This window comes from Thamnophis elegans, chromosome 13 (genome assembly GCF_009769535.1).
Source record: "Thamnophis elegans isolate rThaEle1 chromosome 13, rThaEle1.pri, whole genome shotgun sequence".
Taxonomy (NCBI): domain Eukaryota; kingdom Metazoa; phylum Chordata; class Lepidosauria; order Squamata; family Colubridae; genus Thamnophis; species Thamnophis elegans.
The window spans coordinates 34,856,454-34,869,374 of NC_045553.1; the positions used below are offsets into that span (position 1 = coordinate 34,856,454).

A 12,921-nucleotide genomic window follows, 5' to 3' on the forward strand; every position below is an offset into this window, starting at 1 on the left:
ATATGAGTCAGTTGCCAAACACCTGAAGTTTGATCGGGTGATCATTGAGATACTGCGATGGTCATGTGAAAAACGGCCATCAGTCACTTTTTTCAGCACTGTTGTGTAGGAAGTTAGCACCCATCTCTCTCCTAGAAAATGAAATATTTTAGAAAATATTAAAAGGGCAGAATACAGGGTGGGGCATAACCTTTTCCTAGGGGGTCACAGCAAGATCGACAGCAGTTTACAACTTCTGCGACACCTCATTTTAAAGCCCATAAAAAACTGAATTGAATGAGCTATTAAATGTTAAATTTGCTTTAAGAATGGCTGGAAAATTCGATTCGGAAGAACAAAGGATCATTGACAGAATAAAATGCATTGCCTTTCGAGAGGCTCGCGATGCTGGAGCGACGTTTATCAATCCACCTCGTTTGAATGCTGTTCGAAGGGCTAATGGTGGTCATACTGACTATTAAATCGTGTCAATAAACTCAGTTTTTGATGGGCTTTCGAATGGTGTATGAATTATTTGTGTTGTTATTACAAGTGTTGCTGTGACCCCCTAGGAAAAGGTTATGCCCCGCCCTGTATTTCCCCCCAAAGGGGGGCAGAAACTCATTCCCCCCACCTTTATCCACGAGGAGCCAGAGAAACAGATTTTTTAGGCAGGAAAAACATGTTTCTCACTCTTAATAGCTCCCCCCCCCCACCTTTGTCAATGGGCCATTAAAAGGCCCCAGCCACTCTACTCTACATAACAAAGATAAACCTCATTCAGGCAGACCCATCTGCAACAGAAACTCACCACATGGCATCTGGGAACTCAACCAAGCTTGGGACTCAAAAGACACACAACCTATAAAATTAACTAAGACCGTCACCCCACCCCTGGGAGTCTGACAAGCAATCAGAGTTCATTTCTTACACAGGAACAGGAAACAGAGAGGTGGGGCCGAACAGAGTATAAAAAACTCAGGAATTCTCAGCAAGCCCCTTTTCCCTTCTTTTTCTTCACTCAACATCATATGATCCCCTTTTTGACTAGGACTCAAGCCATGTGGTCCTGTCCACCGTTAAAGCCATCTTTCCAAATAGCCTCCACGTTTCCAGTGCCTTTTTCCCCACTTGGAGCTGAACCCAGATGGACATTTCTTCCACCAGTTGTAACTTTGAAATGTCACTAAATGAACTGTTGTAACTTGAGGACTACCTGTAATACTTCACAGTGATCAGAATAGCTCTCCATTCCTGGATATAAAATAATAGTGTTCCTGGATAGGAAAGCATCAAGGAAATTTCTAAGCAGCTTCATGGTGCTATACTATTTCAATTCAATAGAATTTGGCTTCTTGAAGAAGTGAGGTAATGCATATTTCAGCCACTGTTGGAAGCTGGCTTTTGAGGACCCTTTGGCTTACTTAATACAGCAAGACACCTGCATTCTGGCTTTTTTGGAGAATCACTACCATAAAACGTAGGAGTTATGTCAGTCTATGGAAAGAAAGAAAAAACACCCCAGCCTAGTGGCATTTTTGTCAATGAACACGTTTTATTAAAAGCATCAGGCTTTATGTGCTTCACCAAATTCATCCAATGAAACTTACAAAATCTAGTGCTTTTTAATAAATTCTATTAGTCAGAAAAAGGGATTTGTAACTTTTGACTCTTTCCCCCTTTTGTATAATGGCAACAAAGTTGAAAAAAGTATTCCTAATGGTATGGATCCTATTGTCTTTTGTGCACTGTCTCTTATATTCTTCCAGTTTTGGAAAGTTTTGATCCCTTAGGTTCTCACACCAACTGCATCCCAGCTTATTGCAATGCGCGAGAACCTGGTTCTTTGTAAGACCAAATTAAAACCTGCCTTTAAAAAAAATTAAACCACCAATATGAAGCTTCCCAGAATAAGATCTCCCTGATTCTTATTCTGATCCTTTGGTAATTTGAGGAATCCTCAGTTGTTACTGAAATTTAACTTGAAATCCTGAAACGATGGGAAAATATTTGCAGCTCTGCTGGGAGATGCTGGTGGCAGTTTGTTCTGCAAGTTTGCTGTTTAGCTTCCAAACATTTCCTTACTAGGCTAGATAACATCTTCAGTGGGACTTTGGACAAGTGGCTTGTCACATTTTGTCCCACACATATACCGCAATCCTTTTCTAGGCCCCTTTGGCACAAATCAGTTTGTGGCTGAGAACTGTGGGCTGCCTTCATCCTCAACATCAGGGGTGTCCAGCCTTGGCAACTTTTAAGACCCGTGGAGTTCAACTCCAGAATTTTGGCTGGGGGATTTGGGGAGTTGAACTCCACAAAGTCTTAAAAGTTGCCAAGGCTGGACACCCCTGCTCTACATTAATGGGCAGATTATGGGAGACTGGTACCGTGGGCGCCCGGTTGGAGAAGCACGCCTGATCTGGGTCATCCCTCCCTCCTGGCGGCTCTCTCACGGTAACCCTGCAAAGTCGGCAGATCCGATCCAGTTTAGCGCGCGGCAGGAGAACCTTTGCCGCATCCTAGGGTTGCACCGCGAGCTTTATACCTCTCCGCTTCGGCCGCTTTACACCAAGGCAGCCAAGCTAGCCCCGTCCCTTCTCTTCCCGGCCCGCCTGGCTGGCTGCCTGCGACGCGAGACTTAAGTCCCTCCCGGGCCGCCTCCAGCCCTAGCACAACGCCCGGGGCTCGCAACGCGCTCCCGGCCAACCCCAAGCGGCCGAAGGGCGGAAGGAGCGCGCCCGGAGCTTCCACGCCCAGCCTGCCTCTTTGCGGAGTGGGGGCTGCAGAGGAAGGCAGGGCGGTAGCCGGCTCTCCTTCGCCCTTTGTCTGCTCTTTCCCTCCGCGCGGCCCGAAGGGAGGTGAGTTCCCGCGGGGGGCTCCCCCTCCCCGCCAACATCTCACGTAGTCGCCGCACGCACGCACGCACGCACGTCACCTGCAATCCGATGCAATAGGTGCAGGGCACCAAGGGAAGCGCTCTCTCACCCCCCCTCCCTTCCGTCCCTTTCCCTCCTCCTCTTTCTCCTCCCTCCTCCTCTCGAGCCGGAGCGATAGGAGCTCCATTGCTCTAGTCTAAGCGTCGGCGGAGGGGGGGGGGGAGGGCGAGGGCGATGAATATTGATGAGGCTGCCCCGGCTCTATTGTGCAATTGGAGCGGCGAGGTGAAGGCGCAGGCAGAATGGAGGTGGGGAGGTGCGCGGCGCTCGTAGGGCTGGCGCTTCAGCCGCAGCAGTAGCCAGGCGCCGCCACCGCCGCCTGCACGGGGGGCTTTGTTTTCAGTCCCGCCCGGCCGTCGCCATCCACCTCGCCCTCCTTCTTCTCCCGTGCCTCGCAGCCAAGGCGGGCGGCCACCATGGAACCGGGACAGAAGCAGCTGTAAGGGAGAAGCGGAGCCCCCCTCCCCAGCCTCCCGGGGAAGAAGACGACAGAGAGCTAGAGCGGCTCGCTCCCCCCACCCCACACACACACCGAGGTTCCTCCTCGCTCCGCCACGCAGAGAGGCCCCCCCCCCCGCTCCGTGAGGTAATTGTCCAGGGCCATTTTAATGTGGCTGCCTGGCCGGACGTCCCCGGGGCTCTTGCGCTGAGGCGCTTGGAAAACGGGGGTGGCGGTCTGGCGAGCGCCAAGCGGGGCGAGACTGAGCGAATGGCCGGGTGGGTTCCCCCTCAGGGAGGGGGGGGGAGGCGTTTTTTGTGCCCGCGGGGGGCGGTGCTCCGGTTGGACAGGAGGATCTCTCCCTCTTTTCCCTCATCCGGATTGCATTATTTTTCCTCTTTCCCACCACCACCACCGGCCGCCTTTCTTTGGGTTTGCCCCTTCGGGGTTCCCGGGTGAGCGCTTGGACCGGGAACGGAGCGCCGGGTTTGGCGGCTGCTGCCTTGTCCCCAACCCCTGGCTGAGTTTGGGGAGGGGGGATTGTTTGTGCTGCTCCGGATCTTGTCCGTTGGTTTGGGGGCTTGGAAGCGAAGGTGTGTGCCCCGAAATAGGCGGCGGCGGGGCGGGGGGGGGAGAAAGTGAGTCTCCATGGCAACCGAAGCTGCCACCTTGGGGCTGTGTGGTCAGGAAGTTCCCCCTGCCTTTTAACGACGGGGCCGCCCCCGGCGCGGTTGGGAGGTGGGTGGGGTGGTTGCAAAAGGCACCAGCTGGTGGGCCAGGTGTGTGCCAGGGACCGACCCTTTGGTGGTTATCATTTTGATCTGGGACAGGGGTCATTGAGGGGGGAACATGAAGAGTGGTGTGGCTTGCATCTTCTCTTTTCGTCTAGGAAAGATGCTTTGCTTTGGTGTTGGCCATGGTGCCCCTGGAATGTTGTCTTTTGTTGGGCGTATTGCAATTGTCCTAGAACTGCCGAAAGCAAGCCTAACCGGGGAGAAATACTCAGCATCACCCCCCACCCGCCTTGGAAGGGATGAAAGTCAAGTATTACTGAGCAGCTCTATCAGGTTGCATTAGCTTTCAAGTTGGTGGAAGGCTTGTGGAAATCTTCTGCAAGGTTTCAGTCAAATCTGGTGCCTGAAAGCTGGAGTTTCCCAAGCTGAAAAGATGTCCCCTTTCTGAGTCCTGCCCACAACCCGAAGTTCCAGGCTAAAAGAGCATGGCAGGGCCCAAGATAAAGCCACGGGCTCCTTCTGTTCCATTATTTGCTCAATTTCATCTGTTCCCGGCTAGTTGAATGCTATCTTGAGATCCTATTCAGAGGTTGTGTTTGGGGGGGGAGGAGTTCTTGGTGTACTTTTAATTGCATCTTTCTTTTTTTTTTTTTTTTTTTGTATATCCATTGTACCTTCTTAGGTCTTGTTTTTGAACTTTTAAAATCTGTATATTGGTCAGGGTGGCTGAATGCTGCAAATGGAGAGAGAGAGCAGTTCCTTTTTGCAGCCCATTGCTAACTTGCTTTGTTACTCCTGCTGCCCCCTCTGCTTCTAGTGATGCTGCCAGCCTTTTTGTCCTGGAGCTTTTCCAGAAGGTTTGTGGGATGAGCATCCAGTAAAACAACACACACACACACACACACACACAGAGGGAGAGAGAGAGAGGACACCTCCCAGGTTATATAAGATGGAGAGGGAGAGTTCCTTATTCTTTCAATTCATTTTACCAGCTTTAGTAGCCCACCTTGCTTCCTGCGTTAAAGATCCGAGGTGACTAAACCTCAGGAAAAAAATACTGAACTCAAAATAAAAGCAGTAGTACTGGAACAGAAAAACTAAAAAGAACGTTGAAAACACAATATCCACTGTCCTGTCCTGTAAACATTTAAGTTTCTCATATACGTGGCCCTTTTAAACTCAGTATTGACTGGGTTAGCCTATCAGCCACAAAGCCAAATTATTTTGGGTTTTTTTTTTAAGATAACCTGCTGTGCAACTTCAGAAATTTTGTTTTATTCACCAAGTCTTCCGACTGAGTGTTGTGTGTGAAGTCATGTAACTGAATCCTACCTAACAAATCATGAAGTAGAGCAGGAATAAACCTCTCAAATGCCTCATATTGACTCTCTTCTCAAGCCCTTTCGCAATCATATTACAGGCCTGGCCACAGATTTATTTGTTTTTAATCTTGCCTCTCTTTTTTTTTGTGCTACTTTTCAGCCACAGAGATACAAATGGATACCTTAGGCCCCTGCTTAAAAAAAAAAAAAAGCAATCCTTAGAAAACAAAGCAGTTGCAGGCTTCAAATTATCAGGGGTGCCCATCTACAATCTCATCAAGTCTCTGGGCGTGTCTCTTTTTGTGACCCCCCTCCCCTCCCCCAAGATTTCCCATCTTTGAATTAAGGTGTGAAGCAGCTGTCATTCAGATGTGTGGCCTTTTCTGTTCCTTTTGGAAATATCAGGAATTGAATCCAGAGTCTTTTGTGTACAACCCATATGCATTCCCACAGGGTAACAGCCCCTCCTATGAGCAGGACATTGAAAGCAAGGCAGAATTTTCCATCTTCCCAGGTAGGTTGACCACAAAAGCTCTACATTTCTTGTGTAACTCACCAATCTTGGCTCAGATAGCAGTGGGGCATAGGACATGGCTTATTGCCAGGCTGATCTGACAATCTTTGTCTCTGTCTCTCTTTGTCACTCTCTCTCTCTCTCTCCCTTCCTCCCCCTCCCTCCCTCCACTAAGAAAAGTATAAAGATGAAGTTACCCATGTCCTTTGGTGAACATTTGAATGAACAAGGACATTGCAAAGCTAAGAACACTCAGCGGGCTGGTTTGGTAGGTTGGGCAAAGCTTGTCCTGCCTTGTCTTTGACTGTTTTCCTTGGGTGTATTGCTTTCTTTCAGCATGTTGTTCACTTCTCAAGTGTAATGCAGACCTACCAGGCACTTCTGGATGAGTTCATTCAGATTTCTGCTCCTAGAGAAGAAACGCTGAGGAATCCAGTGTGCTTAAAATAACAATGAAGATGGGTCCCCATGTCATGCTCAAAGTGAGGGTTCTGCTTGGTTTGGCACAATGTCTTGGGTTACAACTCACCCAATGCAGCATAGCATTGGATTATACACAAAACTCTTAGTATCAGTCCATTCAGTTTGGACACACAGAGAAAGCTAATGGTGGTTCTCTTCTTGTGGTGTGTGGAACAGGCAAGAGGCCTTCAAAAGTCCCCATAGAATAACACCCCTCCTGAAGTATGGGCAGCCCCAGTCTACCTTATGCTGAGGAAGGCAAGTTTAATTTGGTATTATAGTAAGATTTTGGTCTTTAGGTTTGTTTGGGTCATTGAATAGAGCTGATTGTTGTTATTCTTACTTTAATTGTTCAATTTTAATAGTATATTGAACTAGAAGCAGTCCTTGGCTTACAACCCCAATTGAGTGCAAAATTTCTCTTGCTAAGCAAGACAGTTGTTAAGTGAATCAGTTACAACCCCAATTGAGTGCAAAATTTCTGTTGCTAAGCAAGACAGTTGTTAAGTGAATCACTGCAGATATTAAATTAATAATATGATTGTTAAGTGAACCTGGCTTCCCCATTGCCTTCGCTTAGAAGGAGGTTGCAAAAGGTGATTGCGTGATCCCAGGACACTGCAACCGTCATAAATATGAGTCAGTGGCCAAGTGCCTGAATTTTGATCACATGGCCGTATGGATACTGCAACAGTGTTAAAGTGTGAAAAACAGTCATGAGTCACTTTTTTCAGTGCTGTTGTAACTTCAGGCAATCAGTAAATGAACTGTTGTAAGTGGAGGGCTACCTGTATTTAGCCCCTGCAAATGGATACGGTGATAGTTTTTCTTTCTATTAGTCCTTCTAATTAGCTAGATATCCCTGATGTGGGTTGCAAAAATTTCTGAGTTTCTTTGATGCATGCCATGTAGTGAGTATTTGGTTGTTAACAGCCTAGGTCTGGTGAGCCTGAGTCACGTATGGACTCTGTATGATGCTTTTAACTTTCAAACCTTAAAGAGTATTGTGACATCTCTCTTCTACAAAGTTTGGCCATCAAAACTGGCCCAGTCTGTCCATTTTGATGATTGTTGCTGCTACTAGTTTCATCTCAGCATAGTATGAATGACTTTGGTTGGAAAATATTGATAAGATAAATTCTTTTCAGTTGGATTTGAGCTTGGGAGTTTTCCTTATTTGCAAGTAAATCTTAGGCACTGTATGATGTCCTGGTTCAGATGTTGCTCTGAATTGTGTGTTGTCTTTTTGTTTTGTATGATATGGGATCCTAGCATAATCCCAGTTTATGGCTGGCTGTCCTGTGTGAACTGAAAGCATTTGGCCCGAGTCTCTATAGTGTTTACAGAAGATTTCCTATTATGGCAAAGGTTTAAGCTTTAGGGTCATTTTTCCTAGATGGAAAGTCATTAATATGACTCCTTTGTTTCCTGACAATCCTCAAGCGATAACCTAAAAGGGTTTGAGATTGGAGATGGTGGAACTATTTCAGGATTGAAATCTGACATTTATTTGTCTTTTAATTATAATTATAAGCATCAGTGTCTTGGAATCAGATGAATGAAACTTCTGTGGCAATGTCTTTCTATATCCTAACTTGACAACTTCTCCTGTTTTGGTAACTAGAGCTGTTAGGTTGAACAAACAATTGCCAGTGATGCGACAATCAAGCAAGGAGTTGCACACATGAATTCCTGATCCCTCATCCAGATTATTTTGGAAGTGTAAAGGAAGGAAAACTATGCATCCCATCATCTAGTCCATTATTAACAAAGCAGTAGTGTCTAAAAATGAGAGCAAGTAAAGCAGGAGAGGTAGTCCTCAACTTATAACAGTTTATTTAGTGACTGTTCAAAGTTACAATGGCACAGAAAAAAGTGACCATTTTCACAGCTACAGTTTTTGTAGCATCACCATGATCATGTGATGTTTGGCAAGTGATTCATTGTTATGACCATTGCTGTGTGCCAAGGTCATGTGATCACCTTTTGACAAGCAAGGTCAAAGTCAATGGGGAAGCCAGCTTTACTTAACAACCGGGTTGCTAACGTATTAACTGCAGTGATACAACATTTAACAACTGTGGCAAGAAAGGTTGTAGATTGGGGGAAATCTGACTTTAAAAATGTCTCACTTAAAAACAGAAATGTTGGACTCAGTTGTGGTCATATGTTGAAGACTGCATGTATTCAGAAATCAAGGGGGAAAAAACTAAAACTTATGAACCATGCTAGATAAGTCAACACAACTAAGCCATGATTTGGTTAACTATATTGCTGAATAGAGCATACATTGATACTGGGTTGTATTGTATTGAGTACTGTATTTTTCGGAGTATAAGGCGCTCCAAAGTATAAGACGCACCTAGCTTTTGGGGAGGAAAACAAGGGAAAAATAACTGCCTCTGCCTCTCCTTGCAACAAACAGCATAGACAATATACACTGTTCGTAGTGTTATAATTCAGACTATACTTGTACAGACATTGTTAAAATTGATGTGCTTTCTGGAAGTATAGTTATTCTCCGCTATTTAAAAGAATAGCACTTTTTAAAACAATAGCTCTTCAGATCAAGCATTTATTTTAAAAAGCTTCATTTTGTTAAATTGTCTAGAATAATAAAGCAGTCTTTTAAAAATAAATTTAATAATTTGAACATTCTATAGGCATTGATCAGCCTATACCTTCTTGCAGCAAACAGCCTGATTAGCACAAAAAAAAAAATTCTGCCTCTGCCTCCCAGCAATTTGCCTGGTGGAGCAAACAGCAAGTTTCACTTTCAATTTCTCCCGATCATCAGCTGTTTCAGGCTGCAGGGATTGCTATAGCCTATTGAAGCCTCAGCAAAGAGGTAAATTGCTGAGAGGCAGAGGCCAAAGGGTTGGAGCCAGTAGGTGGGCAGGGCTACATTCAGTGTATAAGACGCACCCAAATTTCACCCTCGTTTAGGGGGAAAAGGTGCGTCTTATAATCTGAAAAATATGGTAATTGAAAATCAACCCATATTATAGATCGACATGATACAAAAAGCCAACCTTAGTCAGACATGGAGTGAATTTGTTAAAATCAGTAAAAATTAAGACAATTGTTTTAATGGATTTGTTGATTAAATCTGAATCCAATACTGTCCATGGATTTGTGGTGATATTGAATCAACTTTCCTAACTAGAATTCCTAGGAATGTGTTGGATGACAAATCCCATAATTCCCAGTTAGCAAGATACTAGCTGATGAAAGTTGCACTGATATTTTGTCAATATGTTTATAATGTGATCAGTTAATGAATAGCCTCTGGAATTCTCCTCTTCAGCTTTGTGTGTGTGTGTGTGTGCGCGCGCGTGTATGTATGTATGTATGTATGTATGTATGTATATGCCTATTAGTGCCTATTAATGCAACACAAATATGCAACTTTAAATATATATAAAATTTAAAGAATCTTTAAAGAACCAACCTTGCAAGGATAGAATAAATAAGTATTATAGTCTGGAATGTTTGCTGCCCGGCATTAATGCTTTTAAACTTAAAGTTTGAAACCCTATGCTTGATCATGGTTTGATATAATTCAGACATAAAGGGCATTATAAGGCAAGTTATTTGCTGCTTAGTTGGTTCTTGCTTTCATCAACTAGTGGGAGCAGCTGAATAGGTTGATAAGATGTTACATTTGAATCCAGGGCCTTATTCCTTGGCATCTGAACAAGCTATGATAACAATCCAAGAATAAATTTTGGAGTATATGAAGCAATTGGGTTTAGTGAGCTTCCTTGACTATTTTGCCTTTTTACTGACCTCATTAGTAAAAGTGTAGCAATTACTTTAAAAGAATCTTCTGCAACCTGATGCATGTTTTTCATTATGGGTATCTAGTGATAAGGTGGTCTTTAAAAGTGTTTAATCATTTTCATAACACTTTCTATTATAACTCGGTAGATGATACTCTGAGAGGAAGCAAAATGTCTTTCTTGTTCTTAGTGTGATTAAGTGTTGTTCCATACTCCTTAACTTGTAAGAAGATCCTAAGCATATTTATCCAGTAATTTACTAACCACCGTATTCAACAATACTTAACTTTCTTGTAAGTACTTTTATAGACACAGATAAGTTTGCTTGAAAGCCTTTCAAGACAAAGAGGGGAATGTTGTGATCAAAAATGGCTGTTATTAAAGCTGTCATGTGGATTAATTTGCAAAGCATCAGAGACAATCTATTTGGTTAAAAGTCAGGGAAACTGTTTGTTGGAGGATTTGATCTTAGCCTTCTGAAACAAAAGTGTAACCTCTCCAAGTTGTATAGGCTAAGTGCCAAGGTAAACTGTCAACAGCATTTAAACCATGTATCTGTTTATTGGACTATACAACTTTAGTTTACCATAGGGAGATGGTACTTGGAAACCATCTTCTCAAGGGCTGGTCTCTCTCCCTCCCCCCTCTGTGTGTGTGTGTGTGTGAGAGAGAGAGAGAGAGGGAGGGAGGGAGGGAGGGAGAGAGAGAAGAAGGGAAAGTTGAAAGCTGTCAAGTGCTGGATTGCTCATCTGACCATATATGGTTTGTTGATCATGTGGTACAGCAGTTGCAGAATGATCTGCTGTTGTTTTTCATAGGAGTTCTTTGGAATAATTAGTTTGTGTCTAGCAGGACTGAGTCAGAAGTCAGGGAGCAGGATTCAGGATTCTCAGAAGACTTGGAGAATGACCTGACTTGATTTCCATGTCTCTTCTTAACAGCAGCTCCTATGAAATTGAGCAAGTAAGTAAACAAGTGTGCTTAGCAGATCAAGCTTCTGTTAAGCACATAAAAGGAAGGCCAGTAAACAACACTGGCAGCTGAGCAGAATGTGTTTTGTTATCTTAATTATGGAGGCCTCCTGGGCCTGATCTGGCAGTCAGCTTTTCTTCTGCCTGTAGGAGAGTTTTCAAACCACCTTTCAAGCACAGCTGTCTTAGAGAAGAAACTTAGAATTTTGAGAAGCAACCTTATCTTAAGTAGCTTTTTTGTTCTTGGTGAACCTTAACTTGTTCGTTTTTGAAAAATCACTTTGGCAAAGTGGAGGTTTATACTTTCAAATATATAGTGAATTTGGCCTGTGAACCAATTTCACTGTATATTTCTGCTCAGTCCTTTTTGTTCCACTGGAAAATTCTAATCTTTCTCTCTTACTGGACCTGATGGCTGAAACTATTTCTCAGAATGCCTGTTTTAGGCCAGCTGGTTTATGCTTTGAACTTATCTTCAAACCTCATTTTCTTCCACATTCTCTGGGACTACTTGCAGCCATTTCAAATCTTGATGCTCTTCAGATGGCTTTCCAAGGCCTGTTCCTGGATTGTTATGGGAACCGAAATCTACATACTTCTGTTTTTGATGAACATAGGATGTAAGCTGTCCATCACAAAAGACTGCAAATTTTATACTCTATGACAGGGATGTCAAACTGGTGGCCCATGGGCTGGATGTGTCATACGCAGGCCACAGCCACCCCCACTCCGCAAAGGTTAAAAAATGATATGTCACGATAAATCAGAGATGAGATCAAGTTTGGCACCAGTGCTCTATGATGATAATGCTATATTAGCAGTGAAATATTTTGGATGCTTCCAACTGAGACATTATTGGAAAGCAATCTTTCCCCCCCCCCCTTGGAGTATATCTTCCATGTCCTACAAAGTTTTCTCAGGGCATCTTCCTTCTTTCTTCATTTTGCATAAAACAATTCATTAAAGAATGATAGACTGAAAGAAGTGAATAAAACTTGCAAAAAAGACAATCAACCAGCCCAAAGGATAAAAAGACTCCCATACTTCTCCACCAGTAATCTGTACTCAGATCAGGTCAACTGTACTCAGATCAGGTCGACCAGCAATCAAGTAAACAATACCCCAATCAAGAAGAGCTATTAGAAAACAGCCCAACCAAAGAATCCTTAAGACCCCCACCCCCACACAGACAGGCAAGAGACCAGAATATAAACTGACAGCAAACAGCACTCTTTACTAGCATTGATGATGTTACCTAGTTAGGTAATGAAATATCTGCAAGAAAACAAGCAAGCTCAGAGAGCATCAAGGACCTGTCACGTTTTAAATAACTTGCCTATTTTAAAAGTACAGTTGGATGGATGTTATTCATTCCAAAACTATGCTAATGTAGAAATGTTGACAAGGGCATTTTGATGTCACGGACAAAGGATGTGCTCTAGTATTTGCAAGAAGAGGGGCTGCAACACTTGCGTTATGATGAACATGTCATCATTTACCATGGACCAAATTGCTAATGGGGATGAGAATATGAGTAAAAGCCTTCCTGAAGCAAATGGGTTGGGGAAAGTAGACTCCGCAATCCATCACATTTCCCTGTGGCTTGAGTCACATATGCGCTAAAATATAATCTGGTTTGTTTTATGTTGACCTAGCAATTGTAGATCTCTATTGCTCAGCATTGTTGCAAGGTACCCTATGTGAGCATGGCTGTATGAAATTTGGGAGGCTTCCTGGTGGTGCATTGGATCACATTTTCCCACTGGAAAATGGCCAGTTTGA

At 43.9% G+C, this 12,921-nt stretch overlaps 1 protein-coding gene across 4 annotated transcripts in view; it reads left to right on the plus strand.

Annotated features, from left to right (window-relative positions):
• Window positions 1–2,754: 2,754 nt before the first annotated feature.
• Window positions 2,755–12,921, plus strand: part of ZMIZ2 (zinc finger MIZ-type containing 2) — a 91,438-nt gene continuing 81,271 nt past the window's right edge. The window contains exon 1 of one of the 4 annotated variants that reach the window (XM_032228737.1): window positions 2,755–2,837. The gene's annotated coding sequence lies outside the window, so the exon portion shown is untranslated. Of the gene's footprint in view, window positions 2,838–3,118; window positions 3,502–3,560; window positions 3,633–3,718; window positions 3,810–12,921 lie in introns of those variants that run through there. The other 3 variants (XM_032228733.1, XM_032228736.1, XM_032228734.1) reach the window with 3 other exon arrangements.